The sequence below is a fragment of the Schistocerca piceifrons genome, chromosome 5 (genome assembly GCF_021461385.2).
Source record: "Schistocerca piceifrons isolate TAMUIC-IGC-003096 chromosome 5, iqSchPice1.1, whole genome shotgun sequence".
NCBI lineage: Eukaryota > Metazoa > Arthropoda > Insecta > Orthoptera > Acrididae > Schistocerca > Schistocerca piceifrons.
In genome coordinates, this window is record NC_060142.1 from 73,517,355 (window position 1) to 73,543,770 (window position 26,416).

Below are 26,416 nucleotides of genomic sequence, written 5' to 3' on the forward strand. Positions count from 1 at the left end.
CCATGTGCCCGCTACAGATATTTTCTGCTTTAAAGATATAATGAAGATAAGTTGTTACAATCTTTCTGAAATAAGGAAGAAAAATAATATTGAAACTTCTAAAGGAAGTAGCCAAACTCAGAATAAGTCCGAACGTTAATTTGTCAGACTGATGACAAGAGGCATTACGTAAAGATGACGTATATTTCGGACATGACAGATGCAACCCAAACTGCCAATAACATTATCTTATGTCAGTGGTCGATAGAACTCTGACTCTTTTCTTTGGGATATCTTACAAAGGATTATTGTAAGAACTAATAGTAGGTTCAATGACAAAAAAAAAATACATCATCACAACTCTCACTTTCAACTGGCTACCGACCAAATGACAATACTCATTTATTGAGAAAATTAGCTTTATTAATACCAATGCATTTTCATAGTGCGGATTATCAAGAGTGGGGCATACTTAATGCCCATCCTAAAACAGAATTTAAAAAATATAAAATTCGTTATTTATTTTTGTCTTACATCAACTACATAGTTTTTTGAGACATAATGATATGTAAGTAGAGACCGCAATGTGAGAATATCTCTTATCATACTCTTACCAACAACAATACACCTAGAGTAATGTATAATACCAACGGGACTTCGGAATACTTTACGTCAAAGCAAAAAAATATTTAAGAAACGCAGATTTGAATTTTACTGACAACTTACTAGTTAAAGAGATGTTGATGTGTAAGTAAAGTCCTGAACCTGGAAATACTGAATACGACACTCATCAGGGAAGTAACTTCTACACTTAAGGCTTAAATTTTTGTGTTAACTTTAACTGAAAAATTAAAATAGGGGCTCTGGAAGAATAATTCGTTAAAAACAGTAAGCATTTTTTCCAAATTTTAAAATTTAGTGTGAATGACTAGATAACAATATTTCCAAATGGTGAGCATGAAGTGCCCCCGCCCCTATCTATCCTTGGTATTGCGAGTGTTAAGACAATGATTTGAGATCTTTTCGCTAAATGCACATTCGACTAATACCAGCTTTATTGCAGAACCATTATTCGTTAGCATAACTTTAACGCAATTGTAGTTCGTTAGTCAGCCGCTGTGGCCGAGCGGTTATAGGTACTTCAGTCCGGAGCCGCGCTGCTGCTGCTGTCGCAGTTTCGAATCCTGCCTCGGGCATGGATGCATGTGATGTCCTTAGGTTGGTTAGGTTTAAGTAGCTCTAAGTCTAGGGGACCGACAGCCTCAGATGTTATGTCCCATAGTGCTTAGAGGTATTTGAACCATTTTGAAACAGCTTAGTGTTGATACACGCTGAAGGAAGGCCACAGCTCAGACGTGCAAGTGAGCTGTCATTTGTATTAATGACGTCACGTTGGCACCAAAGAGTCACCACAGTTGTGCCCCGTACCACCGTGGACGCAGCACACGATGTTTAGGGTGACATACCCCCTCTTACCCAAATTTCACCCCGTCTATTGATGCGTCTGCGATATACGTCAGAACCGCGACTCCCAGGGCTGCAATCACACGGTTTCCTAATGGGTGGCAGGGAAAATATATTTCAGACGTCCCTACGCTGAGAATCGACACAAAATGGTCTCAATGTGTGTCATAACGGCGTCGATGAAACCACCCCTTCGTTCTGTGCCTTGTCAGGGTGATTTGATGTGATAGTGGGAAACATTACTATCCTCTCACTGCCGTTATTGACGGATCATTTTGGAAACTGCTTCGGAAAAGAAATACCCTGTTAGATGGCTATTAGGTCTCGGTGGATCTGTTAGACCATAGGCAAAGGAGACAACCCACCTTTTGGTCCAGATGGACTGGCCACTAAGGTAAATGCGTTTCCGAACACCACTGGCTGTGTGATTATAGAGTGTTTGCTCCTAACAATCACTCAAAGCTCTTTTATTTAGTTGAGGACGAGCGTATTACCTTAGCTACTCTTTTAGGCCCAGATAATGCTTTCGCAGTAGTCTATCACACTCAACAGCACACACGGCGCGGAGTACCACGAAACAGGGATTAGCACTAGCTCAAGACACAGTGACAGAATATTCCTGCAGTGGGCTATCTATATATATATCACGATTCAGGATATAGGTTATTTATGCTTTTTTAAGCTCTGTCCCAAGAGTACATTTTACAGAATACAACAGTGTAGTCCTACAAGCCAGTAGCTGCTGTCTATTCACAGAAAAAGATCCATATGTAGTTTATTTATCATCTCTCTGAACTTAATGATTATTACAAATTTAGTATAAATTTAACGACTCATCAGCAGTCTTTCTTTTATGAACCATTCCAATATGCACTTCACTTCAAGTGTCCTGTTCTTTCCACTCGGAAGTAAAAAAAAAATTAAATAGAGAATTACTATTTCGCAGTTAATACCTGAGTCTAATCGCTCGAGAATACTTCAACAGCCACTTTTAATAGTTACAAATTATTTTAGATAATAGGGTTTTATGCCGATAGCGCTACAATGTCCACAGGTGATGAAACAAAAGTACATGTATTTTATACGCTCATAAAAGGGCAATAGGGTCTCTCTATCAGTGGGTGTCGTACATTACAGAAACATAAATATATTTTCATCCACCAATGTGTTAACGTAACTTTCCGCTTAATTATACACGTAGTTTATTTCGATAGATAATCAGAGCTTTCGTGAACACACCACAGTAGTGTTTGCTACAGCTCGAATTTTATTAATAATTAAATGAAACAACTGCTTTCGCTGCCTTATGAGTCGTACCTAGAAATAATTACCTTGAAGTTGTAGGTTATCCTTCCTCTCACAAGAATATCTTAAATTTTTTTCTGTGTTTAACTTCAATTTATTTCTTTGAATGAAACAAATACGCCATCTTAGAGCAGTGGTGTTCCTTGTATCCAACACAGTTTTAACAATACCAGCGACAATCTCAGTGATTACTGCCACAGTCGTTCTCCTCACACATATAACTAAAAATGTATCTTTCCTGTTGTTCCATTCTTTCAAAAATATTAATACTGTTTTCTTGTGGTTATTACCTCAGATTATGTGTGATACCTAAAGCAACTACTTTCATTATTGATAGTATTTCTGTCGTTGTGACTCAACGATATAATAATCTTTTAAAACTCTATTCCGAACGACAGTACCATATAACTTAACTATCACCTTGCTGACGTTTATGAGCATAATTAGTCGCGGATGAAGGTTATTAGCCTGATTTCGAGAAAAATAAAGAAAAAACTCTATTTTGTGTTGTTATAGAAAGAACCTTAGCTATATTTGGTAATAACTCTTTCTTCCTTAGCTACATAGTAACATTTCACAATACTACTACATTGCCATATTGTGACGTTCCAGTCTTTAAAGCGTTCATTTTAGGGTTAAGGTGTGAGTAGGTAGGGATCGAAATTTCTAGTTTAGAACACGATTTTGTTTTATTTTCAATAAATAGCCATTGCTTTACTAATCTAAAGCGAGGAAACTGCGTGTTGCTTAACGAAGGATTGTGATGAGTGATCTCTTACTTCTCCATACAGAATCCCATTTAAAAAAATATTATACCTCTTAGTCGAGATGTCATCAATCACTGTTCTTTTCTCTTCTAAGACGGAACAGCGCTGACCCCCCCCCCCCCCCCCCTCCAAATAAAAAAAACCTTCAATTAATTCTCTGCAGCATTTCGATAGCTTCCACATAAAAAACTTCCAACAATTCCATCCATAAAACAGTCGTGAATCACCTTTTGTGTCTCCACCAGACCAGTCATCTAAAATGCCTACAATCTTGAGTTTAGTAACGAATTGGTAATCAACCAGTTTCTCTCAACAGTAAACCAGTGAACGGATAAACGGACAACATGCCCTCATACAATTGCTTAAGCTTGGGAACGAAGAACAAATTCTCCACTACGTTATCTCTGCAGCATACACTGCATTTTGTGAAACGCTAACATCGGTCAAGAACCGCAATGTTTACCAATATTATCATCCGAAATATTTCATCAATAACCACATACACAGAACCTTCACCAATGTCGTTCTAAACCTCTAAGTACTAATTCACAGCACCAGAGGCCAGCTACCAAACGCTTTTGTAAGTCTATCTCTGGCGCTACAATTTTTTTTTTGTACCATTTTAATGACTCTTCTTTAGTCTACAGACCACAAATACCTGTAGCTATACATCCGCTTGGCCTTTCCTTGAGCTCTAATTTCCGCCTCGGGATCTCGGATGTGAAGGCTGCCCTTATTACAATCTAAACCGACGTAGAATCATTTACTGGGCCAAAGGAACAGCACTACATTCGTACAACAATATAAAATTTGCATTTGCTCGGCTGTGGGATTGAGCGGGGATTCGTAGCAACTACAGCTCCCGACATGAAGAAATTCCCCGTCGCCCGAGCAAAAACTGCCCTGCCAAATGTGTAGTAAGGCCCGTCGAAACTCCCAGTCCTCTAGTTACAATCATTTTACAACATATCGAACAACACGTCGTACTCTACCATAACCACTAGTTTACATCTCCCACAAACTTCACTCTTTCTTAATACTTCTGACAATGCAGAGACTGTCTGCCTTCTGACTGAATTTTTTTGTATTTTTCTTCTTTTCTTTCTTTAGTTTTCGTTCATTACCAGTTCTTAATATACATCTACAGGTTACATGTTCTTATCATATCGTATTAATCTTACCGCTGTTACAATTCGCTACTTCATTTAGCAATATAAATTCAGCTCTGTTGATAACCTTTCTACTCCACCCACATTCATGCGTACATTCTTACCAAAACGCAAGGTGCAAGTCCTTCTCTACACCGTCTTTCCCACAAAATTATGTTTACCATTACTTTTAGCAACATTAGCCACCAATTACTTCTTAATATGGTGAACATTACGTTTCCCTACTTCCGTATCATTATTAACTTCTTTCAGCACTACTACCGTAGCATGAGGACAACTTTTAGCAATAAATGTTCGTTCAAACAGGTAGAAACACTTATCCATATTATTATTTAATTTCTTGCTTTTATAATCACAGCACTAAATCTCCTATCCTGTAAGGGTTTGCTTTCCCTTCCCTTCCAAATCTGCTTTGTCTGGTTTCAGCACTCTTCTTTAAATTGGTATCTACACGCTTAATTACCTTACATCTAAAGCGAGGTATTACAGGTGGATACTTAATCTTGTCAAAAAGACGATACATTTGTATCTTGCCTTCTGTTATCTCTCTAGGCGCCACTACAATAGTAACAGGAGGTTTATCTTTCAGCACCCTCTTCAATTTTCGAATAAATTTAGGCCAAGTCAAACGCCTCTTCGCACAACAAGTATGTCCAGGCCTCCCAATTAAGCGGATAATGCTCGCTCAAGGATTCGATTTGAGTGACGTTTAGCTATTAACAACTCTTGTACTTTGTTCTGTTTCAAGAAATCTTGAAATTCATAAGACACAAATTGCCCTTCATTGTCTGACAAGAGTCGCGATGGTGTCCCTACGATAGGGAAATACGACTCTCCAGGATATGCATAACCGTATTACTGGTCACCACCTTCACTTGACACAATTTCACAAATTTGGACTAAACCTCCAATACATGCACAGCAAAAATCTCTCTACCAACCTCTCTTGACAATAGTCCTAGAATATCAACTGCTGAAATATCTCACACTAACCCTTGGGTACTACTGCAACATACTGCACTCTATCTTTCTGATTCTTAATCTTCGTTTACTGGCACACCTCACAAGTTCTCTATTCCTTCCTAACTATCCTACGCTTACTCTTTGCATGCAAAGTAATAGTTATGTAAGTGTTCCATACACTTGTTTATACCAAAATACCCATAAACTCTGTTACAAATTAAGTTGGTACTGCGACTCTTCCTCTAAAAATTCGTTGTAAGTTGCTAACGAATAAAACGTCATTACAGCAAATCCGCTTCCCCTTCATTGGTTTTCCTCCTTTTCAACCTTCCTTCAATGTTCTAAGATACTTATCCTTGTTTTGTTCTCTACTAAGATTTTTTAGTAATGTCTCTAACTCCTTCTCATATTCCAAATGACGAACTTTGGAAACTGAACTCCTTCCCCAGTTCACAACTCCATTCGCTTTCCATTCCACAGACAGGCGAGATAGTGCATCTGACGCACAATTGTCCTTTCCTATAATATGTCGTATTTCTAAATCATACTCCTGATGAAAAAGAAACCATCGCATCAAACAATTGCGCAAAAGCTTCCTCGTCCTTAAAAATATCAATGGACTTAGTACAGTATGAAATCCAATCTTTCTCTCATTGGACATGCACATAAACTTTTTTATAGCGCTTGCCACTGCTAAAGTATCCTTTTCAGTAACTGAGTAATTCCACTCTCAGCTGGTTAACATACAACTGGCAAATGCTAACGTCACTGTTCTTCCGTCATTTACCGTTTCCTTGACCACCTGACTAACCAATCCAAATCTTTAAACATCAGCAACCACACAAAATTCTTTGGTCATACCTGGATGCCCTAACAATATAGGATCACAAAGTTCTCGTACCAAAGCATCAGACTCTTGTTGACAACTCTCATCCCATCTCCAAGATGTAGTCATTTATGACAACATATTAAGGTGCACACAATTCAATATATTACGAGGAATATTCCTTCTGTAAAACCTAGAGAAGCCCTCAGCTGTTACCAACTTCTAGGGAAAGGACAACATTTAATTGCCAACAATTTCCTTGGGTTAGGTAATGTTGACTCCTGACTTACAATGTTTCCCAAAAATTCCCTAAGATCTTCAACTTTTAAATAACATGTCTGTGTGTTTCTTCCATGTTCTAGACACTACTAATACATCATCAACATATACAAATACTTTACTTAATAATTAATCTCCTAAGGAAATATCTAATAACTGAATGAACTCTGATACACACAATTCAATCGAAATGGTAGAACTTTAAACTGATAATTTCGCCCGTTAAATAGAAGAGTCGTGTAATTCCGCAATTCCACAGCGAGTATAACCTGGCAATGGCTGGCCATGAAACCAACCATACTTAAATATGTACTTTACAGACACCCAATTAGGTGGCCCTGTACCGTTTCCTCTTTACATCAGTTCAAATAATGTAACTTGTCTGATATTTCCAAGAGGCGTTGGACCTGAGTCCCTCACTCCACTACCAGTCATTCTCTAACGCCATCTGGTAGTCGAGTAACAAGTTCTTCGACGAGATGCAACTCGATTACTTCATTTGAACGGTAGTTCATAAAATTTCGGTTTCCTCCCCAGCTCCCGTTGTATTTCTGTGAGCCAAACTACTCTAGTCCTAGTTTGTGTTGGATACTCTATGACGAATACTTTGCTTTAAAAGCTTTAATAAATTGATGAATAGTTGAAAATACATTTAAATTTAACATCACACTTATATCATTACCCCATGACTCTGGAAGAACACCTCCAAACGCTTTAAGAAAAATTAAGGGATGCACACAACCAATAGTGTCGAATATAGGAAAATGGTTACTACTGTCTCCCGGTTCCACTACGCGAACATACTCACTACAGTGAGACTTACTTTTACTAAAGGTGTGTGAAAATCCCAATAATCCTTCTCAGATTTCCTTCGATCCACTATCAGCACACTATCTGTACTACAACATGGAGTGGACGACACACAAGTCCGATTACCACCATCAGGTTTTCGGTTAGTGCTGATTTTATTCTGGTTAAAACTGCCTTCAGATACTAAAAGGTTAGCATTTTTCACATTCTCTACTACCTATCTCTGTGCCTTAGTTATTCAGTCTTATACACTAATACTTAATTTATTAATCCCGGAATTAACTTTAACATGGTTGCTACTAATCTGGTCAGTCACATCCTGAAGCGAGGGACTAATAGACGTTTCCTGTTCCTCTTTTGCTTCATTTAATTTTTCCTCAATATTTCCTATTTTTGTACTAACATCTGTAAACTCAAGATTATCGTATTATTTAAAACTGCTTAAGTCATGTTTTTCTCCAACTAACTCATTCTTTGAAACATTGTTGACCTTGTGACAAATTTTCAATACTCGTTTTACTTCTGTTGATGTTCATCTTATACCTTCCTATCAACACACTGTCCATACCATTTTTGTTTATTGAAAAGAAAATTTCTTTCCAGGTAGCATGGGCTAGAAACTCACAAACTTTGTCAAGCACCTTACAAAATGGTGCTGTTAAATAAATCTCGATTAGAAACGTTGACTTCGTTTGAATGTTGAAATACTTTTGTAGCTCAAAACGCAAGAAAGTTCGACGAAGGTGACAAGAAATGTCGATTATTCCTAATGGCAGCGTATGACACGTAATTACATATTATTTGTGTTCTCGCCATTTAATTTGTAACACAGCGAAAGACCAGCACGGCGACTGAGTTTCTCTCTGTGTGTCGGCCTCTCCTTCTGCTGGTCACATTCAGTAAAAAAATTCTCTTTATTTAATTGAGTTGTATGGTAATGTTACAAAATGACATGGTTAGAAATGCACAAGAATTTAATTCATACAACCGATCGTGAGTGATTGCGTGCTTCGATTTTTTGTAATTCTGGGTTGTACAATAATTCGAGTAAAGAGAAGCCTCGTACTAGACGTTTGGCTTTGCGAACCGTATTTAAATACTCGACCGCAATTTACACGTGACTCTTCGCAGAGTTTTGTCGTCTTGTTGCGCTTCTTTATACGTCTTGGACACATATACATAATCTGCAGCTCTGCTGGCACAGAAATAAAAATATATAGCGTCACTTTAGAAAATAATTTCCGTGATATTATTTAGTAAACTGATAGGAGGTAGGGACATAACTAGATATATGACTAATAAACATTCATTCGAAGAGCTTTATACGTAATCTACAGAATAATCATAAAAGTTTCTCTTAGCACATCGGTGCAAGCACGCTTTATCTTGCTCTTATTAATGATAGAACGTGATGAAATACATTTTTATAATAATTACTGAACTGAACGTTGACAAAAATTATGATGTGAATTCTACAATACGTTGACTACTCTTGAGAAAATACCGTCGCTTTAGATATAGCATAATACCCCACACCCATTCCATCTGTGTCTCTGTTCCAGGTCCTAAGTACTGCTGCCGAATGTAGGTCAATTCCACCGACATGCCCTACACGGAAGCTATCGTCAAGATTTACGAACTGTAGCTAAAATAATTCCTTAGTACACCAACGCAAGCTGGTGTTCTCACTTTTTTTTACATTATCAACATTACATGTCGTTTTGTCCTAATATCACTCAATAGGCATAATTACTGAATTGAATATCGATCAGAAGTTGTGCTGAGGGTTTTACAAACATTTACTGCTAGTCATGAAATTCTGTGTCTAGAAATTTAGCGTAATACCCATTACTCATTGAATTCTGTATCTCTGTTACAGGTGATGAGCGCTGATGCAGAGTATAGGGCCATTCCACCTCTACGGCCTGTACGGGAGCAAGATGCGGAGTTCTTGTTGAAATACTGTGAGTACCTTTTGGTGTTGTGAGGATACGAGTAGCAACGATTCAAATAGTGTAATGGTTTTGATGAGGTGACTTTGTTACAGAGCTTACGTTATATATCAGCAACTTGTTTCCGTATCCCAGCTGCGTCTGCTATAATAAACACGAAATGAATGCAGCGCTGCGTTTTTGTTACTTTGTTGTAGTCTGCTTTATACGTAACGTGATATGGGCATTCTGTGACATTTGCTATGGGAAGGATATTCAGTTCCGCTAGTCTTACAGCTAAAATCACTTTACCGATCATTTGTATTAGGAGTGATGCCAGGGAAGCCACATTTTAGGGTATGAACTTTTTACTGGTCGTGTTCTCTTCATTAGCCTGGTAGTTGAGTAGCTAGGACATGAATTGCGTCTGTCAGTGAGAGCACTCGTTCCTGATGGATCATTCAACTAGATCTATGTGGCAGTAACAGAGCTAGAGAAAACGCTGTGGAGACCTTAATAACTCTCTGGTTTAGAACTACAATCGTGTGTCATATTTCCACTAAATACTGTACTGCTAATGGGCAGCACACAGTCCTCTGAGATGGTCAGCAGATTACTTCATAATTATTTTGATCATGTCAAATAAATTTCTGTTTACAGAGGGTGCTAACTTCATTATTATTTGTCCGCTAACTGTGTGGACAACGTTGGGTAGCAGTATGTACTATAAGATGTATTCACCTTTTCTGACATGCATGAGCAGTAAGGATAAGTATTATAGCTGTCTATGTACATACTGCAATTATGACACATTATTAGTCTGTAGCAGTGGATGACTGTGAGCTTTTGCAGATAGATGTTGTTTAGGGTGATGGTGAACGTTTATTTTACAGACCACTGCTACTGCCACAATGTGCAGTCTGAACCGTCCCCGAGATCCGCGCTCACGTACATAGTACCAAACGTGGCAGCAGGTAAGATGCAAGAGAGGCAAGGCGCAGGCGAAACAGCCCGACAGCAGCTGCCGCAGCAGCACCGGGATGTGGTTGAGGCAGAGGGAGGCAAAGAGGAGGAGGAGGTGAGGGAGGCCAAGACCAGCCGCGGCCTGCTGCGGCGGCTGCTGGCCTGCTGCCTCTGCATTAGGCTGCCACGAGGCCGCAGGTCCAGGAGGACCAGCAGGTGAGTCCGGCCTGTTGTGCCGTGTGTTCAGAATTCTTCAGCGTGGAACTTACCATGTGGCGCAGCCGAATTCGTGAATGTGCCGTAATTACTGCCCCACACAGTGACCAATAGGGTTGGAGGGAGTGGGGCGGGGTGTTTGGGCTTATCCAAATTTATGTTCTGAAGATGTGTGTGGGGACTTTAGTATCACTTCTCATGTTTCAAAATTCTGATTGTACGGAAATTGCTCACTCAAGTTCAAAGAATGCCTATGAAGAATGTCCAAATTCCAAATTATAACAGTAACTCAAGTATCAACGAGTTTTGGTTATTTACGTGAGATAATCATGAATGTGTTTTAATCAAAATAAACATAACTACTTAACAGTTTTGCATGGCAGCTACATGCGTAATTTCTTGTATGTATAATTTGTCCAAAAATTATTTTAAGTTGATGAATAAATAAAATTAAAAATATTTAATTAATTTCAGAGTTTATCCTGAAGAAGCGCTGACACCTGGCAGTCAGGCTACGCAGCAGAGCCCTGTCGTCAAAATCCTGGTATGTATTGAGAGAAACATGGACAAAACTTACGAAATCTTTGTAAAGACATATAAGATGCTACTACTTGTCCAATAGCCGTTTCATTAATTACATTAGTAGTTAACTGAGTAATGATAGAGAATACTTGGCATCATTTCACCTCAAGGAAAATTGTGATATACAGTTAATTGTACTCATTACAACAGAAGTCTAGCGAAGCTTAATTTAAATAACACTAGCAGTAAATAGTAACTCAGTCTGTGTGTGCAGTGTAATCTATGAGTCACGATGCAACCTTGGCTCTACCTGTAAAAGAATTAATACTCTACGAATAAACAAATGGTACAAAGTGAAAATTGGAAATTATCATATTTTTATACTTGTCATTCGCTACCACAGATAGTAGTGTGGATAGTTTGAGGTAGGATCGTCAGCCCAGGTCTTGTCCGTCAAGTGGAAGCTGTATTGATAGTAATCAGATGGTACCCCATCTGGAAATATTTAGGGAAGATTTCCAGATTGGTATATGTCTTTAAATTAAGATCAGCTGTAACACTCGTCAGGAAAATGACCGTATCTGTCCTGTTACACATGCTTAGGCATATGCCCTTCATAATTCCTTCTGGGGCATGTTCCTATCTAATCAAAATTAAAATGATTACAATTTCCCGGTTCTGTCCACTGTTTTCGGAGATTTCTCTTGGTTGTAAACTGTTGCAGTCACTTCTCCATTATCCGAAATCAAGAAACCCCTGCCTACATTAAACCCTCTGGGTATTGCATAGGTCAAATTGTACCTGTGTTAGCTGTTGGCTGGTAACATCCAAATTGATATGTTCTCATATGTTAATCAGAAATGCTACATTTTTAGAACACAAGAACTTGCGTTAGACGTTGGGATTTCCTACAGATAACGACGGACTGGGATGTTACATACTAGGATACAATGTGAAAACTTCCTGTATTTATTCCTCTATATCGCACGTTGATACATACAGAACAGTCGTCAAACGATTATGAGTGAGACGTAATCAACATAAAATTTCTCAAGTGCCATGCCTTTCTCACTTTACCTGACGTGTTGATATACACATTGTTGATACGTTGGTAAAAGGGTGTGTGAGTACTGACCATTTCGATTAGTTACAGATACAAGAAGAAGCATTAAAATAAACATACATTTTTTCTCATTCAAATCTTCATATATTAGCAGTTGGAAGTATAGATGCGACTTTATGAATTGTTGAATCACAAACAAAGTCCATAATATTGTTGCCAAGCAGTATACAAACTGTACTTATCGGTAACGTTTTAATTGGAGGGTAATAACAGTCTACAGTGTGATTCCACGACGATACAATAAAGTCTCTGGATTGATAGAAAAAGGTAAAAGTGTCAAAGTAACGAAAGCGGCCATGGTCAGGAAACGACTTAATTGAAAGTTATAAGCGAAAATTGCTCCGGTGTGTCTGGCAGTCGCCCTTGTGCTCTAGGCCCTTCGTTGTTCGCACTTAGGGAGGATTTAGAATGGATCGAAAAAGCAAAATGGTTCATTACATATGGACTCTAACGTGCATACCTGAAGAACTATGAGCAGTTGTTAACTTTTGCTACTGTGGAATACATATCTTCTACTGAACAACAACTCATAGCTCATTAGGTATGCGTTTTAGCGCCCTTGTTTGCTGGATATTTTTGTTGTTTTGGTTCACACTAGCTAATCCCAAAACACGAAAAGCAAAGAATTTGCATTAGAAGTGATCCACTGTCAGAGGTATCAAAGCAATTTTCGGTCGTTTCTGGACGAGGGTCCCATGCGTTGCATTGATATATTTATCCCTCTCCATCACCCCTGAAAGTTTGTAAGGTCATCACGGACCAACCCCGTGTAGCTCGCATTCTCTGTGCGTTCTTCGTTCACGCCATCATTTACAACAATGATCTAACGCTCAGTATAGAGAGACATTTCTATTTAAACGGACCTAGCAGTGTCTTCATCTGTTGCAGGACGGAAGTGTAGACGAGATGAATAACAGAAGATCGGAAAATGGGATTTCCTTTTGGAATACAAATACTGACAACTCTTTGTTTTGATAGGTATATGTTTCATTGACGGGGAAGTAATCCTGAATTAATCTAACTGTGTTTTCCAGTTGCAGGAAACCTACTCGAAGGAGAACCAAGAGATGGTGTCTGCCTGGGTGCTGAAGCATTTCGGAAGCGCCCAGGACCTCTGCAGACGGACGGAGGAGCTGCACGAAGAAGCCGACAACTCACAAGTGGCAGAGGTAACGTATTGCAAAAGCTTTAGCTATGCAAGCAGTGGTGAGTAGAAGAATAACATAAATAATAATTCATATATACTAGGCCCAGTAATGTGGTTATATATCAAAGACTAAATCGTTGTGTCTCAATCTGATGTGCAATTGAAATTTTGATGTGTGTGTTTCACTCTTAATTTCCCGAATCAGAATATTTGATCAGAAACTAAACGATTCTAAATAAGTTTGTTTACAGATTCTGTTCCATCTGTTGTCTAGCTACGCTTACTCATTTCAGTTATTAAATGTCAGCCATGTGCCTACAGCAGGATGTCCCTGTAATAGGAAACAACCAAAACAAAAACAGCACTTATTAAACCTCCCCACTAACGCCCCAAAATACAAATAACTGTCCTAACAGGTCTTCACATTTAAACAATGTATCAGGTGTTCTGAAGACTGGAGATTGTTAAATTGTTGTGGAGCCAAAGTGTTTCAATAATGAAGGCTGTGGAAAGTCATAAATTACCAGTAGACGTAATCGGAAAGGTATTTTTCATACAAGAGAATAGAATATTTTGAGTTACAGAAGCGCATCTGTAACAGCAGAACCGCAACAGTTGTTGATGATTCCGGTCCTTTGATCAAAAATACAAATTAAATCCAATTTCTTGTCCGTGACTGTCAAACGACTTACTTTGAATATTATTCCAAACTTTCATTATCAGATTTGTTCTGTGAGAAAGGCCCAGTGAAAGTACATTTATATTTATTACTAACAAAACTGGTTTTTTTAACTGCCTAGATAAATGCAACCTAATGCAGGTAAATTAGTCACGAAAAATGTTTGCAACTGTTAAGGGGAGAATGTCAAATGACCCCTACTGTGGTGTCAGGAGAACAAGCTGTGTCAGGTGTCGTAAGTTTGGTGGGTCAGCTCTCGTCGTAAACGGTGGCAAACTCAATTTTTTTCAACGGAATGCAGTAGCAAAATGACGCCTTTTGAGTGTTACATACAATCTGTCTGTGTATTCAATTAAAAACGGATTTCTTCAGAACTACAGTGAGATAGGAAAATCTAATATAGTTACCTGGCTTGAAGGACAAAACTTTAGTCACCATAATGGTAGTGAAAACCTTTTTAGTTAAAGCCTGGATTATCTGTTGCTTGCCAGCCCGACTTTGAATTCCACAGATGTTGTTGCAGTGTTGCGCTTAATTAATAAGGCATACTACAAAATAACATAAACAAATAACATATTAGTATGCGAGATATTTCCTCTCATAAAGTGTACCAATTCCAAGATAATGTTTTAATATCATACGTAATTGTAAGCAAGAAAAATCTTGGAATGTAATTATCGCAGCTGAGTTATTGGTACTGGAACACAAGAAAGAGAAGGATGTGAATTAGTGACTGCAAAATTTAAAAACAAATCCGTAGAAACATTACTTCCTTGTGAATCTCAAACATTTTGCATCAGCAGAGGATGAACATATTAAGGATCTAGATTCTTTGAGTCTTTTCAATATTATTCTATCGTAGATTTTCCTTTGTTTGATATTTCCTTGAATCTATGCCAAATTTAAAAATGCTGAGGGTCTTTTTCACACAGGTTTGGTGACGATTCAAGCGTCAAATTAAGTGATACCGTAAAGCAAATTAAAACAGTATTTTGGCCTTGTTTGCATCTTAAGAAGAATAGTGGCAGGCATTGAATAAATTTTTTTATATCATTGATCTAAGAAATCATAGCAAACTGTAACAACAGAAACTGAATAAGAATATTGGAATGAAATAGTGGTCTGGCACTACTCATACGTGAGTGTAATGAGAAATCAGCATTAGCAGAGTTACAGACATGCTCGTATAGACAAACGTGCTGTGAGCTAGCTGGCGAGACAGGGTGGTTGACCAGACATGAATGTAGTGCAAATATTGGACTCACTACTACTGGTCTGGTCCACCAGCCAGGCTAAGTATGGCTTTTATGAGGTTTTTCACCCTCGTTTATGCGAATGCTGGGCTGATCTCCAATCTACACCTCATAAAAATATACCATTCACAAACAGTTGCATAACGAAGACATACAGATCAGCGTTTGCAACATTCGCAGACATTTGGCGAACATCACTTTCCTCCATTACGTTTAACTTATGGCTGCAGCCACATGAAGGGTAACCAGCCGGAAAGTAAAAAAAATAAAAAATAAAAAAAATACCAGGTCACGAGAACTGTGGAATTCGACCTCGCTACAAACGTTAGGAGAGAGAAGTAATACGTTGCAAGTGACGAGGATCGGAGGAATTTATTTTGTATACCTGGAAAATTAGACATTACTCACGCTGTTTTAGGACTTAATCCCATTAGCGTTAGTTTGTTACTCTAAGGGTTTTTAATGGTAACCGTGGAAATCGTAACTGCTCAGTAGGCGAAAGTGTTTCAGTAAGAAAACCGAAAGTTGTCAAACACACCGAGTCCCCGTCATACTTGAAGCGTAAATATCTCAAGTTAGTAGAGTGGCACAGCTTTCTCGCTGGGAAAAGTGTGTTATTCAATGCCTCTGAGGTAAGATGAAGGTACTATACTGCTGAACTTATAAAAAAACATTAGTTTATCGATAATCAACTGATCGTCATAGCATTGATCTTCAAACGTGGGCGCTGAAATTGAGCAGAAAAGTAAAGTATTTCAAGGGAAGCCCCAAAGCACTATTCAATTTTAAACAGATACACGCAATTCTGTCATGGAGAATAACGGAGATTATATCTAGAAACTGTGTAAGCGACAAAAATTATCTCGAAAGTTTCTTTATACAATTTTAGGGATCTACTGCCTTCCAAAGGGTTAAAAAAATCATTCATTTTGCTATCATTATATTCAGTTACTCAGAGTTTTACGATTCACCTCAGAGCGTATGCGGCCTGCTAATGGATTATCCTGTTTCCATTCCTTCAAAAGAAACTAATGGAAAGTTTGCAGCGAAGATTGTACAAAGCCCCAAATGTTTTCGTCACAGCATTGAAATTTGATAAGCTAACGTCTGATCACATCAAAAGATATCTGACAGAAGAAAAAATGTGTCAAGCTTTTCCTTGCAGGTTATCATTACTGTAATGATTTCGCATTATCAGAAAGAGTAACCAATTATTTTCAATTGATATCTTACACATGTGTGAATTGGTAGACAAAGACAAAAAAAACATGAATTTTAAAAGTAAAATATCATTTGGAAACATAAAGCGAAGCTAAATAAGGCAAAGAATTAGAAGCATAATGAAGATGTACGTATTTCAATTACATATGTCGAAAATACTCCTACAGCACTTTTGTGTAACATATTTCATAAAAATGGCGTTTCAGGATGCAGCTTTATTACATATGGATGGATATGGAAAGAGAGTGTCTCTACTTGACGTTGTAACGGAAGTTTTAATTTCTCAAAATGTATTGATAGTGGTACGATAGTTTGTGGAAAAATTCAGTTTATACCAGAGGAAAGTTAATACAGTTCTATGTGGACACACACTTTTTTCTACACCATACACAAAATTACAACGTGTATTGCATTATTTGGACCAGTTTACGTACCCACCAAATATCATCAACCCCATTTATTTACATCTGGTTTAGTTCCCTTGCTGGGCAGCGAGTCAATATTTTCGCAATCTCCAAGCATGTTATATTTTGTCGACTGGACAAAAATGCATGTGTGCTCACCTCACACACCCTGAGGCTTGTAAAATGCAGAGTCATCAGTATTCGTTTTCCGCTTGTTTTCTGTCCACTTTGTGACGCCTGACAGCAATTAGGTGTGAGAAGCAATTAATTTGAAGATTCTTCGGATCTGTGCACGTACAGGAACGCTGATTTACTGCATATTTTTGATAAATATGCTGCTCGATGTTTCATATTTTTGAATCCTCATTAAAATACTACAAAACAAAGCAAGTTGCAATCTATATGTAATTATGGGATAAATTTGATTGTGCATGTGCATGTGTGTGTGTGTGTGTGTGTGTGTGTGTGTGTGTGTGTGTGTGTGTGTGTATGCGCCTTCGTGCGTCAGTTTAGAAAACGAAATGAATCTTTCTCCACAAAATTAGGTGCCTACTTTGGAAAAGAGGTACCACATACAATGAGTACGTTTTAAATATAATTTCCTTATTCATTGAAAGTACGAGTACTTTCAGACTGGTTGCCTCATTTTCATACTCCACAATAATGGGAGTAGTATAAGTCAGCATGTGACATATTTGTGAGGGATGTCTAAACTCGCTGCTGTGTGATATTAAATTCGGTTTTCCTCCCCTTCTCTACAGATCTGTTTCGACTAAACTGTCCTACTATAACAAAAAAGTATAATGAGAGTAACGTCACCCACATTGCAGAACAGGTCACTCGTTAATGGCAGTTAAGCCGAAATAAATGCATAGCCGAAGGGAAAAAATAAAAATTATCATCATACAGCAACGAGCCCGGACATTGATTATAAAAAATAATTCTCACAGGTATTCTGTCTCATTAAAGTAACTCCACTGATCACGACGGATCAGTAACCAACCAATGTGATCTACACGAAACTCGCAGACTTACCTCTCCACATCAGGACTTCCAATACTATGGAAGGCTTTTACACAGTTCCTCGACTTAGCGAGCTCCTCGAACTTTTATGAAAATGTTTAAGCTCTCAGGCAGTTAACCACAGGAAAAGAGTGTAAGCATATTCTTGACTATGTCCTGCCCTCAACTAACAGTAGTCTTTTGTAAAATGGTACTCCCGTCCAAGAGTTCTGAGAATATCTTGTAAAAGATCTGCTGTTACAGGAAAGCCATCTGCCATTAGTTTAGTACGGTAGCCCCAACTGCAACCCCATTAGAAGGATTATGGGAAGAACAGCCCACCATCCCCAGTCTGCACAAATTTACCCTCGCCAGACACCATAAACTGGATCCTGCCTTCGTAGTATGCATGCAGACACACATTGTAGAGTCCTCCTCTCTTGGCGACAGTTAAAATTATTCATCACAGTAAAGAAAACATTGGGCTGAAAAACTCACACAACACTTTAGTGGGGAGACTACCACAACAGCAAGTAATGAGTTAACAAAGTGATAAAATATTATGATGGCCCCCTTTAATGAAAACTCAATTAAATTCTCCAAAATGTTTAATGTACAACATGATGATAATGTAAAATTAAGATAAAAAAAGATGCCTCTGGTAGCATTAAAGTGCAACATATCACTGAAGAAATAGCCAGATAATCAGGGAAATAAAATATTTATAACTTTCAACGCCTTAAATATCAGTAAAGAACAACTGTAAATATGTCGAGATAAGTTAGCTAAATCAGAATAAATTGTAGATCTTACTAATAACAAACAAATTACCATCTAATAATACAAACAATCAATACCACAATCTGGGCCAACAGTACGAAACCAGGCTCTGCCTGTCACAAAAAAAAAGAAGAAGAAGGAAGATATTCGTTCAGCCGCCTGGATAGGAGCCAAGCGTTTACGACGTTCCGAAATTATTAATTTCTGGCGAGTTACTATGATTACTTGTAACCTCCTTGCATACAGTTCAAGGATCAGATTTACCTCCATATTGCCACTGAAGACAGATCATGAGTCACCTTAACGACCATAATATTCGTATTGATATCTTCAAGTCTGGCACTTAGGTAAAATTGCGTATCGGTATTGAAACAATATTTACAGAACAATGGAAATGAAGAAATGTCACTGACGTACAAGGAGAACGAATGTGGGAGAGAGACTGACCCCTTTGGCAGTACTCAGTGAACATGTTTCCACGATGACTTTTTATTCACACAGAGATTTTACTATCCGTTTTTTCAAATAGCTTTCAAACCAATTCAGCACATTACCTGCGAAATTTTGTTTTGACATTTTCCTGAGCAGTATGTGTTATAAGTATTAAAAGCTTTGCTAGCGTCTGGTTGTGTCAGAGTCGTTGCAATACGGTCGTCAATAGCATATCTCATATCATCAGTTACCTCAACTAGTCCTGGGTCTGTGCTGTGGTACCTATGAAAGCCGGACTTATTTGGTCATATTGGTTGAATATGCGCAAGTGATCAGTGATTTGGTCTTGACCAATATATTCTGGCGCTTTGAAAACAGTAGCTAATATTCTTCCATATTAGAAATCGATAGGATCATGCTTCTTTTTCCGTGGAAGGCGATATACACCGATGGAAAAGAAGTCACAAGAGGCGAAATAGAAACCGATGGTACAATGACATAGTGGAATTTCACTTAGTGTCCTCTATGTTCTGTTTCACAGTGCAGAACAGCAAAAATGGTTCAAATGGCTCTGAGCACTATGGGACTTAACATCTATGGTCATCAGTCCCCTAGAACTTAGAACTACTTAAACCTAACTAACCTAAGGACATCACACAACACCCAGTCATCAGGAGGCAGAGAAAATCCCTGACCCCGCCGGGAATCGAACCCGGGAACCCGGGCGTGGGAAGCGAGAACGCTACCGCGCAGAACAGCAACCGGTTCTTCTTGTGCAAAATTAACCACGTCAGAGCCAAACTGTTGCAACTCATGCGCCAAAAGATGGTTGGTACAGTCGTTCGAGCATAGCGTGGCTACAGAGCTAAAGAGTCACGCATGAAACACCCTTCCTCCAGGAGGAAACTTGGCACACCACTTCGGAAAGAAGACGAGCAGCTGTTGTCAAGTAAGGCAGAGATGAAGCTGTTTGCGCATTAAAATTTTCGTGAGCACTTACAACGTTGACTGAAGAAGATTAGACATGAGTCGGTGATAACAGCGCTATTCACAGGGCATTATGTCACCGGCTGTAGAATACATGGCTTGATGCTTGCGCTCGACCTACAGAAAGTCATCGACGCTGTCGGCCATTGCTGTTTGCGTGCAACGATGGGAGCAATAAATATACCACAACAGTAATACCGCACGGATCACAGTGAATGGTCTTAGTGAACGGTCTTTTGTCAAGACCAAAACGGATTCAATGCTTTGTAAGACAAGGGTTTTCCCTATCAACACACCTGTCTGCACAAGTTACTGTGCCACTGTTGATGCAACTCCACAAACCCTATATTGTGTCAACGTGCGAGGAGATAAATATGTGTATAGGCGTACGCAGTTGTTGTGGGCCGATAGAGATTGCCATGGTACTAGCTATGACTGAGTGTTGTGGAGAAGTGGCTGATGCCCAGATAAACAGCCGAAAATGGGGGCTCATGAACATCGGTGACAATTTAATTGCGGAACCGGATGAACTCATTCATGTGGCCACTGTAATGAAATATTTGGGAGTGGTGTACACCGCATTTTTGTGAGACAACAGGAAGGTATCAACAATTGGAGGCATTGTTGGGAGCATGTACATTGTCAATGCATGTGAAACCTTTATGGTGGCTCTCTATCGAATAGTATTTTCTCGAGTTGTGAAAAAGCAGACAGTTTGGTTATCTATCAGTGAATCTTACAGGGAACATTTTGGACTTGGGAGCAACGTACAGCTATTGGGGAAAGGAACACCTCGAAGCATTTACTGGCGGCAGAACGCTGGTCCCAAGAATTTCTCGCACCAGTGGGCAGACAGTGCTTTCTGCCAAAGAGGGCAAACAATTGCCTGCCTGGATCTACCTGTTAAGGGCCTCGCCAAGGCGTTTCAACAGTGCCAGAAATGACCACTGTGTATAGGGATGGAGGTGTAAAAATTCACTAGTTTCCATGTTCAACTTGGACTGGACGCTATTGAGGGAGCCTTCAGGTGGTGTCGTCGCACTGCCTGTCAAGTTTTCTGGGAAGCCTCAGGCTTTCAAAAGAAATTTAGAATGGAACACAACATTTATCGCTGCTCCGAAATGGTCTATGTTGGGACATACGAGCGCAAAGTTTTGCAGAGGGCTGTAACGTTCAGCCCATCTGCATAATGATCTTAGTGATAAAGGCCTTGTTCACTTTGGGCCTAAATGGAAACTCAAAACATATTTGCCAAAGTGTCCATGGGAAAACAAGTCAGTAGCGAACGTCTTCTCCTCCTTGCAACGGAATTTACAAGTCAGGGATTGGCTGCTTCTCCAGAAAAGAAAAGAATATTATTAACTTTGATTGGGATTGGCCTGTGGGTAGAGCAGATGAGTAAGAGGTGGAACATGGAGGTCGTCGAGTCTTGTGATTGGCACGAAACGCTCGTGGGAGCAGTTGTGTGACTGCTTTCGACGAGTTTACTGAGGTTTGGTTGAAAGAGGGGAGTGGAGAAATGTGGGTTTTCAGATTCGGACTCCAGTCTGACGAACACATTGTGATCGGGACTCTTGTTATGAATGGGTTGCTCTTGGGACACTCGTCCTGAGCGTGACTTCGCACTGGTATTGATCTTGACCGGGAGATCCTGTGGTGAAGTCTTAGCTGTATCAACAGTCTGGACCTTAGTTATCTCAGACAACTCGCTGTGCCGAGGACTATCTTACAATCTTAGTCGTATCACGTCTGCCGCCTTGACGTTTGATTTCCCTGTGTGTACTGCCGTATGAGTGAATCAAATTGGTCAGTGGTATGACTGGGGAACGCGCGTGTCACATGCTGGAACCTACCGATGTTTCAGGGCTCCATGAGAGATTAATTGCAATCTATCAAACAGATCTCCAGCCACGACTTTGGTTATTTCGGGCCAGCGATAACGAATTACAGGCGTCGCACGTCAGAGCTATGCTGACGCTTGCTCCACGGCTGTGACCTCAAACAGTGCTAGGCATCGAGAAAGGGGTATAGTATTGCTGAACCCGCTCGTTTTGACAAACAGAATCCCAGTCTTCTCAGTTGCACTCAGCTGCACCAACGTTGTCTAATTTCTGTGCGTAATAAATCCATCAAAATCTATTCAGCGTTAGATAATTTCAAATTGAGCTGGAGTAGACAGAATGAATAGACAAACCTTAGTATTAGCCAGTCAGTCTTCACCCAGTGGACTGATAATTATTTGTTACATCTATTTGTGCAGTCAGGAAAGCATGATTTATTTGGTACTTCCCTTTACCGCTCATACTGAGAAACAAAGCCTGTTTCATTTCCAAACTTACAGAGACCAAAGTACATCTGATTATTCGAAAACAGTTACTACAAAAATGGCTTCCCTGAAAATACACCCACAGTCATATGAACAAGGCCGAACACTTAATTTGTTTTGGTTGAGTGGTACCTGGCTAGAAGGCCCCGAAGAAGGTAAACCTGATTGGAGTGGCTGCATGGAAATACATTAACAAGTGAAAACTTCCTAGCCGAATGAAGATTGACTTCAATAAGCTATCACGAGGTGCCTTTGCAACTATTACACGACATTTAGCGTACAAAGGCTGATCAAAAGTCACTGGTGTTGTGCTTCATCCATTGCTGGTCCATTTTGTGGCAGGTTGAAGACGATCCGCATAAATTGGTGACGGATTTAATGAAGCCAAGTTGATGAATGGAAGAGGAACTATAGAGGACCTTTGGAACTCTCTTGTCACCGCTAAATCTTCCCATGTTTACTTGCAAGACACGCTGGAATTTCACAACAAAATGAGACCAGAAAACGACTTGTTCGTTAACTGTGGTTATTTCACCATCCGACGTACTTGAAAATTTTGATCTGGAATCTGGAGTGACATAACCATTGAACCGGTTTCGATGAGAACCCCGAATAGCATTTGTAGAGTGACTGGAGGCAGAGGAATAACAGCGAAAACTATTGCAACTTGAATTAACTTGTTCTCGGCTGTGAAAAGCAATGAAAGAATATGTACGTGTGTGCAGCATCTCTTCAGAGCTGAACGTGGAGCTACGGGACGCAAGGCAGAAAAGAAACTGCAAGGACTTGCAAACTTTTATTTTTTGGATTGAGAAACACAGTCCGTTTTCTAAAACACCCGAACTCTCTCCGTTACCGACAGAGGTTGTAGCAGTCGAGAACGTGAATTCTGATAAAGCGCTTGAAGTTGAAACACTAGCCTTGAAAGAGATTGAGAGCCAAACATTCAATGAAATTCACTTGAAAAGAAAATCAGCTGTTAAATCTCTATCCTCTATAGCCAAGTTTATTAGAACTAACTACAACACTATGTGTGAACCCTAACACTCTCTTATATTAGATGGTGTGCACAGTAAGGAATGGTGAGAGACTTGAAGAAATATTTCGATCAGAATTATGTGCTTATCCTCCATCCTTCTACGACTAATCTGGCTTAATCAGGAGGGGATGCAAGTCTTCAATGGTGGCTGGCTTGATTCCAGATTCAAATGAATCATCAATCACACCACGTTCAGAGTAAGTGTCCTACATCAATAATGGAGGTCACCTCCTTCATAGTAATGTCTGGCTACACCCAGCTACCTACAGACAGGTTTCAAGCAATACACAGATTACGTAATACTCATAATGGGCCAGCACCTGTTTTATTTTATCGATACAAGCAAGGAAACACAAAAGATGAAGAACACTTACGCCGATCAAGGTCAACCACTAAGACTGATGTGAAAGTAGAAGATCCATCCATGTAAATGTCAATCAAAGAGAATTTCTAGCTAACGCTAAAAACTAAATGGGCCTTATTTCTCTCCTTACAGGGCACTTGCAAAGAGATGGTTCACAGTTCATCAAGCATCGGATGATGATGACTTATTAATAGTTTTACAACGATTGATGAAGCTATGAAAGAAGTGAAAATGGTGGTACCAAAGAAAGGCAATCAGCAGCAGAAAGTGTACACTATTTCTGGCGTTCAGCGACGCATTGCGGATATGAAAGGTATACCCTTAGCAACATACGCCTTCACAGGAAGTGACACTGTATCAACTATCTACAAGATGGGGAAAATTATATTGTACAGAAAAGTGCGAGCCAACAACGCTCTTCGTAAGAAACGTCTGATCTAGATTGTTTTCACTACCAGTGTTACTTGTAGGCTGTTGTTGAAGTTGGCTGCCCTTTCACCTCCCACCCTCCCCCTCCCGTTCAGCAGCTTTCAGGCACCATTCGTTTACAACCTACCACCCTACCAGGTGCAGCTGTGGCTGAATGAGAAGAACAACACGCTCGAGTGCGGGTGGAAGAAGATTGGCGAAATTCTGAGACCAATTACAACAGTACGTCCTGCAGCTGCCTGGGAATTACTGTCCCTCGTAGTGTGTGCTTGCAAAGACGTATGCATCCGTAACTGCGAGTGCAGCAAGAGGGGTCTAAACTGAATAGGTGGTAATTGTACAGCCCCAGTATGTGTTAGCAGGGACACGAATATCATACATGAAGATCTAGATGAGGACTGAATACTAATGAATACATTAATTTTAGGTCGCATCTAACATTCTACATTTTTATTTAATATTACTCCTGAACTCAGTTCCTGAACTTCAAAATTTGAGTAAAATATGGTTGCAGCATACAACCAAATATGCCTGTTTTCTAAAGAAAAGCCTCCAAAAGTCTCAGTTTAAAAAACATTATGATTAGATGTGATATAATTATATAACATAATTATTATACTCATCATATTTTCATAATTTAAAATCATTTATCCTGGAGAGATACTCATACTTAACGTGGCTTTGTCCTGAGGAAGTTCAGAATGGGTTTCTCCGTACCACAGGTTTATATAGCCTAGGCCTGTGAAAGCCTCTTTTCCCTTACAAAGTAGCGCCCCTTGAGAAGGTGGTGAGGTTGTCGTTCCTTCAAGGGCTTATCACTAACATACCACCGGCCACCAAAATCACAATTTGCTTTGAGAAAGGACAAGACTATTTGAAAAATTAGTTTCGTTAGTGACAATATCGTATGTATACAAACCAACTAGAAACCCTATGTAACTCTTCAACCGTTCAGTTTATCAAGATTGTGCACAGGGCTATTATTGTTCACGATTAAATGTAGATTAAATTGCGAAATATTTAAGAAAAACTGATGAAAACTACTAATTTACCAAATTCTCCGCCCCTTCCCCCAAACACGACGCTTAAAATGATGTAACATTTTACCAAACAATATGTGGACTCTATGAAACACTCTGGAGCTGGAAGGAGACTTTCACTTTGGATGTTGAGGTTTTGGGTCTAATTGCACCGTACTACTTCCTCGCTCAGCCTTGGCCCACTATTAGGCCCACTACGAACATCTACATGCAGTAAATACTCCGCAAGCCACGATATCGTGAGTGGCGGAAGGTACCTTGTATACCTCTATAAACCAAGCGGCTTGCCTCTAAAATGCTTCGATGTCTTCCTCTAATCCGACCTGTTGCGAATTCCAAACACTTGAGCAATACTGAAGAATGGGTGGCACTAGTTTTCTGTACGCGGTCCCATTTACAAATAAACCACTCTTTCCTAAAATCCTCCCAACAAACCTATTTCGATCGTTAGCCTTCCCTGTTATTGTCCTTCCGTTCTCGTTCGATTTCAGATTTGCAATGTTACTCCTAGATATTTAATCGACGCGACTATGTGAGGCAGTACACTGCTATTGCAGTATTTGAACATTACGGTATTGTTCCATTGGATGTCTATGGATTCATTACAGGTGGTACAGACAAGCCGTATTGTGAATTACTTTTGAACACATTATACGAAAACCGTCTTGGGCAGCTGAATCGACAGCCAATGCGTAATGGAAATATTTTAGATCTGGTAGCCACGAACAGATCAGACCTGATCGACGGTGTCAGTGTTGAGACAGGGATTAGTGATCATGATGTCGTCATTACGACTGTGGTTACGAAAGTTAAAAAGTCGGTCAAGAAGGCTAGGAGAGTATTCTAACTAGAAAGAGCAGTTAAGAAGTTGTTAGCATCCCACTTAGTAAAGAATCGACTTCATTTACTTCCGGTACGATGGACGTGGAAGAATTATGGGCAAATTTTAAACACAATGTAAATCACGCATTGGAGAAGTATGTGCCGAAAAAGTGG